Genomic DNA, 6,882 nt, shown 5'->3' on the forward strand with positions numbered 1-6,882 from the left:
GGAATTGTGCGTGACACTGAAGCTTGAAGCAAAAAGTGAAGAGAGAGAAGCAAAATTTAGATTTGGGGAATAGATTAGCTACGTTTCTATTGTTGTAATAAAACACTGTGACCAAGGCCACTTATAGAAAGGAGTTATTTGGGCTTATGGTTCCATAGGGATGAGAGTCTAGCGTGGCATTGTGGCATTGGGCAGCAGGCATGGCAAGCAGCAGGAGCAGCTGAGAGTTCACATCTCAAACCATAGCAGGCATTTTAGATTTGTGAGCAACAGCATCCAGTGAGCAATACTGTTAACTCAGTGCATAGCACAAAGGATTTAAATGGTCAGATGGATGCCTATGTGACCTGTCTTAGGTAGGTGCTTGTTCAAACTGCTTGCTACAAATAGTATATGTAATATTGCTTATTGCAAATAATATACATAAATTAGCTTATTGTAGGTAGTGTACATAATGGTGTTTGTTGCAAATAGTACACATACAATTTTCCATTTCTGCTTCCACTTTCAATGCTATTTCATTGACATTGTCTTGTTTGGTCTTTATAAAATACTACAGTTATTGACTTCATTGCAAACAGGAAAATCAATAACATGCCTGTATTTCTACAAGGGGCTGCCTGTTGAGGCTTATTTTCAATGCATTCAGATTCTCAGGGGCCGTTGACAATGAGATGGTCACATGGGTGTTCATTTTAAAGGAAAGCAGTTCAAACCCCAGAAATATGCTTATATTCTTAGAACTGATGACAGAATTAGAATATAAATTCTGGCCCATTCATCTGATACAGGATCCCATTGGTGATATTTCTGGAATGCACCTTTGTAAGGCATTTCTCATTTCCCTGTGGTAGGACAGGGGGAGGGACTGTCCAACCTTAGCATTCTCATCTGAAGTGATGTCCAAGAGCCTTCTATGGGCACAAGACTTCTAGAGCACTAACAGGTGAAGCCATGAGCAGCTGTCCACTACGGCCCAGATATACCCAGATCTCTGAGGTTGATTCTCATGGTTGGGTCTGTCTTCAACATAAAATATCACTTGGTGATGACTGAGGAGCCTAAAAAGATCAATAATTTGAGCAAGTTCACCATGCATGGCAGCAGAAATAGCACAGGTCAGAGGGCCTGGGATGGAGAGAGAACTTGGGAGTTTGCAATTTGTGCTTCTGGCTTTCAGAAACTCGATTCCCTGGCATGTACAATGTGGTTATTCCTTTGTATGTCTCCAGGACTTGACACTAACTGCAAATGGAACAAAATGACTAAATAGTCCTTTGTAACCTCTGAAATGGGGACCAAAATGGTCTTTGACTAGTTGGCATATGTAAAGTAATCAGAGATGCAGTAGAATAAATACATTACAAACATAAATTATCAACAGTAGCCATATTCATTAGAGAGGAAATGGACACTTGAAATTCTGAGGAGCAAGACCTCCTAAATACTGCAAGCTTGAAATCTCCTATAGGGTTTCTAAATGCATATTTTGATATGCAATGCATATAAGGCAAAGCATGATAATCTCAAGGGCAGAGACTGATGCATTTACACGCTGCTCTGTATAACCACCATCTAGATCAATATCTGGGACAGTTCCAGCAACCCAGAAGGTTCCCTCACTTCCCTGTCTGGTTGACACCTATGGTGGTTTGACTAGGCATGGCCCCCATAGACTGATGAGTAGGAATCCTTGGCCAATGGAGAGTGACACTACTAGGAGACATGGACTTGTTGGAAGAAGTGTGTCACAGTAGGGCCGGGCTTTGCGGTCAGTCTCCTAGTGCCCCGTGTGGGACAGTCCCCTTGATGCCTGTAGATCAAGCTATAGAACTCATGGCCACCTCCAGCACCATGTCTGCCTGTGCACTGCCATGCTCCCCGCCATGATAATAACGTACTGAACCTCTGAAACTGTTAAGCCAGCCCCAATTCAATGTGCTCCTTCATAAGAGTTGCCTTGGTCATTGTGTCTCTTCACAGCAACCAAAGCCTAACTAAGACAATACCCTCAGACACACTCTCAGAGGTGATCACGCTTCTGGCTGCAAGCACAGTAGATTACTCACGTCCAGTCTTGAACCTTGTGTACATGCAACCATGCAGCATGGCTTCCCTCTATTCAGCTTCTTTCTATTAACATAAGATCCATGAGAGTCATCCATGTTTTTCACAAACAAATGGTTTCTTGTTACTGTGTAGAATATTACTGTATAGTCAATAGTTTATTATGCATTTTCTGTTGATGGCCATTTGTGTTGCTGCAGTTTATATAGCCATGGTGAGTAAACTTATTATGAACTTTTTTTTTTATCCTCATGAGCTAATTTCTCCTGGGTGTATTTTCAAGACTAAAACTGCCTTGCTATAAGCTGGTCACAAGTTTTGGCTTCAACATTTTGAAAGAGGATTAAAAAAAAAAAACCTTCCAAGTTCAAGCCAGCTTGGTCTGACTCTGATTCTGTAGATTTGCTACAGTGTCACACACCCAGGGATCTCCAAGGCCAGTTAGAGGTCCACGGGGACAACGTTATTTTCATTTTAAAACGAAGATATTCTCGCCCTTGTTCTCATTCTCTCAGGAGTATAGAATGTGATTTTCCAGAATCTATGTGACATGTGATACCATGAGAGAGTGAAAGCAGAAGCAGATGTGAAGATCCAGCTGTTTCTAATTAAGACAAACATTAAAGAGATCGGCAGAAATGTAAAATGCCGCTTTTAATAGCTTCATTCAAAAATTATTGTTTGTTAAAACATTTATATTTGCAGGCAATCAATGTGTTGACCCTTTGAAATTAATATACACTTTAAATATTGGTTTCTTTTCTAATATAGCAGCTAGGCATCGACGTAACTGAATGAACAAAAGGCCTTCAGAGACCTGCATGGTTGTTTAGGGTAAAGAGCAGCATTGAGGTCAACGTGCTTGAGGACTTGGTGTAAGGAAGTCTATCTTACAGTTTACTCGTGTCATCAACTTCTGGATCAACAGTCTTTTTTTTTTTTTTTTTTTTAGTCATAACTGCAAGCTAAGACAAAATAAAAACAAAATGTGTACAGAGACCAAGACTCAAAGGAGGGGTTTTACTTTCCTTCAGAGAATTTTGAATATATATATATACATACATAATTTCACATATTGCATCATGGTTTGTGATTTCATGTTTGTGTTCATGAATTTACTGAATTCTCACCTCTAAGGTAGACAGAAAGGGCATTATTTTTCTAATATTTACAGACAAGAAAATTGACCTAAAGAAATGGAGTAGCAATTGGTCTGTGCCCCAGCTAACCTGCTGGACTGTGTTTGGGATGTAAATATTTGTGTGTCCCTTTTTAGTGTTTGCTCTGTATAGCAAAACGGAGGAGGAAAGAAAAGGAAAAAAAGGAAGAAAGGAAGAAAGACAGATAGGCAGACAGACAGAGACAGAGAGGCAGAAGGAAGAGAGAGAAGGAAGGAGAGACAAAAAAAGAAAGCAGTGATCAGTGTCCGTGACTGTTGACTGTTCCCCTGTTTCACAAAATAAAACCTGAAAACTAAGAAAAGAGCTGCTATCCAGGGAGGGTTGGGATTTCTTTTTCTTCCATCCATGTCTGGTCTCTGTCTAGGAATCAGTGCAGTGACAGTCTTTCAATCCATATATTGAAATTTCGGGTTATTTACTAGTATGCATAAATACTGATTAAATAGTGGGCACTTTAAAAATCAGGCTTAATTTCACTATAGCATAAATCTTGGCTGAGTAAACATTGCAGACGTTTATGGAAGAGTCTGCCCCACAGGCTGACACTTCCTGGGTATGTCTAGGGGGAGCACAGCATCTGCTCTCCATCAAGTATTTTATGGTAACTACTTCTTGGACAGATAAATAGATACCCGCCTTCAAAAAAAAAAGGCCTCCTTAATTTTTCAATAGCCATTCTTTGAAACTTTATATTACTAGAAAGTTTACAACTATTGGTCCCACTTTCCAATGAGGAGTTTGCACTGGAGAAGATGACTTTCCGTTAACACCTTTAAAATGCACTATTGATTTCCTGAGCAGTTAGTGTACCAGAGCGCTTCTCAGCCAAGGCAGAGTTGATTTAAAGAAACTTGAAACCGCCACATCTTTTCAAACATTCAAAGTTCTGGTTATTTCAGAATCTAATCAATGGCCTTCCGATCTCAATCTTTGCTCCTACTCTGACAGGCAGGAGCTGCTCTTTGGTGGCCTCTGGGCACATGCAGAAAAGCAGTCAGCATCCAGCGCGCATCCATCTGGCAAACAGACCTTTCCTTCTGTTCCTCAGGAAGCTGCAGTCATTGAGGCCATGGATTCTCGTCCTAGGACAATGCACAACGTCCCCGGAAACTGACTTTCTGAACGTGGACAACATTCTCCCGACTTACATGAAGGGCTACTGTGTGTAATCAAACACATCATTTTATTTGTCATGCAATTGAAGTTTTTGAAAATACTGTTAGTAGCAACAATACATTGTAAACTCCTATATCTTAAGCAGTTCATATATAAAAATCTCATGTGTACTTAAAGATAAACTGAGGCACAGCAAGGGTTTTTTTGTTTTGTTTTGTTTTTAAGAGATTGCCTGTGCAAACAGTGATCCATCAATCAAGCAAGTTCAAGGGAAGAAACATGAGCAGTGGAGGAGGCCTTTGTGACGTCATGGGAGAGGAAAGCAAAGCAAGCTTTTGATCCGGTGCAGCGTGTTGTTGTGTCGGCATCAGGAAAACCTCTTCACATAATGGTGTTTGCTGGCTGATACTCACTGGCTTAACTTAAATTCTGCTTTTCTTTGCTTTAGGCATTTACAAAATTCTTCTACTCAGGCACTGTTTAATTTCTGAAAACCATAATCTTCAGAAGCGGGCACTAGCAGTTAGCAGTGTTGGTGCAGGGAGATAACAGACACGCCAGTGTCCTGAGAGATAAGGGCAAACCAGAAACCCCTCAGGGGACACGCTTGCCTCTGGCACTGACTACAGATTTCTTAAATCGTCTGTACCGCTCTCTGATCTACCCAAATCACTTCCAGGACCCTGTTTTACATCCACTATAAAAAGAGGCAAAATTGTGTAAGCAATTTTACGTATAGTGTTACCATAAGGATATTATTCACTTATTAAAACAAAATTACAAAGAGCGTAAACAACTAAAATAGAGAAAATAAATTTTGATATATGCAAATAACAAACTGTCACACTTTTTTTTAAGTAAAATTATTTTGTTTGCTCTTCTTCATGGTGCCTCCTAGGCGGTCAGCCATGTCAAGATGAAGCTGAATACCTCCTTCCCTGCCACCGGCTGTCAGAAACTCATTGAAGTGGACAATGAACGCAAGCCTCGTATGTTCTATGAGAAGCGCATGGCCATGGAAGTAGCTGCTGATGCTCTGGGTGAAGAATGGAAGGTAGAGTCGCTGCTCGTGTTCGCTTAAGTTGCGTTAATAGGGTTGGTTTGTGGACTTAAGGTGCAAACAGCAGGGGTGGGGGTTGGGGGGGAAGCTCCAAGAGGAGTTGCTGCTTGGATCACAGTTCTGGTCTCGCTTGTTGTAATTCAGGGTCTTAAAAGACCTTCATGTTCATTGTAAAACCTGGGTAGTGGTGAGGAGTGTAACTCGAAAAGGAGAATTTTCTATCAGAACTTAATTGGAAATGAAGATAAAACGTGAGAGGTTGAAACTGGTCTCAGTTACTCTTCCCTAGTGAGGCTAAGCGCCTGTATATGTGTGTTTGTGTTTGTGTGTGTGTGTGTGTGTGTGTGTGTATATATATATATATATATATATATATACACATATACACATATATGTATTATAGATTGGAGCAGAACTAGTAAATGTACTATTTTGTGTTCAACGCAGGGTTACGTGGTCCGGATCAGTGGTGGGAATGACAAACAAGGCTTTCCCGTGAAGCAGGGCGTTTTGACCCACGGCAGAGTGTGCCTGCTCTTGAGTAAGGGGCATTCTTGCTATAGACCAAGGAGAACTGGAGAGAGGAAGCGCAAGTCTGTTCGCGGATGCATTGTGGATGCCAACCTGAGTGTTCTCCACTTGGTTATTGGGGGAAAAAAAGAGACTGACAGATACTACTGTGCCTCGCCGGCTGGGACCTAAAAGAACTAGCAGAATCCAAAAGCTCTTTAATCTCCCTAAAGAAGATGATGTCCACTAATATGTTGTCAGAAAGCCCTTAAACAAAGAAGGTAAGAAGCCCAGAACCAAAGCACCCAAGATTCAGCGTCTTGTCACTCCCCGTGTCCTGCAACACAAACGTCGACGCATAGCTCTGAAGAAACAACGTACTACGGAAAAACAAGGAGGAGGCTGCAGAATACGCTAAACTTTTGGCTAAGAGAATGAAGATAAGATGGTTTAACAAGAAAGCAGGAATGCCTTTGCATTTGCATTTTTAACCCAGATAAAGCCTTAACTGTATTTTTTTTAATTTGGTTTTTTTAGGAAGCCAAAGAAAAACGCCAGGAACATATTGCCAAGAGACATAGGCTGTCCTCGCTGAGAGCTTCTACTTCTAAGTCTGAGTCCAGTCAAAAATGTCTTTAAGAGTAACAAATAAATGATCATGCCTTGAATCTCCAAAAAACAATTAAATTTTAATTTATTTATCTGTATATGTATGTAGGCACATGAGCATTTGTGCTATGGTGATTATATTAAGAGCAGATGGCAACTTGTGGTGGTCAGATCATTCCTCCTACCTTATGGATTTTGGGCACAGAACTCAGACATATGGGAGAAAAAGGGCGTTCAAAGGGAATTACCCTCCAATACAAAGATGGTGCTTCTTCCGGACACTGATAGGACATCAAATAAAAAGCCCAGTGCAAGGTATGAGTTATCTCTTTCGGAGTT

The 6,882-nt window shown here is 40.8% G+C and overlaps 1 pseudogene across 1 annotated transcript; it reads left to right on the plus strand.

Annotated features, from left to right (window-relative positions):
* Positions 1 to 5,259: 5,259 nt before the first annotated feature.
* Positions 5,260 to 6,602, plus strand: LOC311595273 (small ribosomal subunit protein eS6-like; annotated as a pseudogene). Its single transcript, XR_014783675.1, has 2 exons — positions 5,260 to 5,418; positions 5,872 to 6,602. The product of XR_014783675.1 is annotated as a small ribosomal subunit protein eS6-like (transcript).
* The last annotated feature ends 280 nt before the right edge of the window (positions 6,603 to 6,882 follow it).

The sequence above is a fragment of the Acomys minous genome (assembly GCF_964271855.1).
Source record: "Acomys minous genome assembly, chromosome: 1".
In the NCBI taxonomy this organism is placed as follows: domain Eukaryota; kingdom Metazoa; phylum Chordata; class Mammalia; order Rodentia; family Muridae; genus Acomys; species Acomys minous.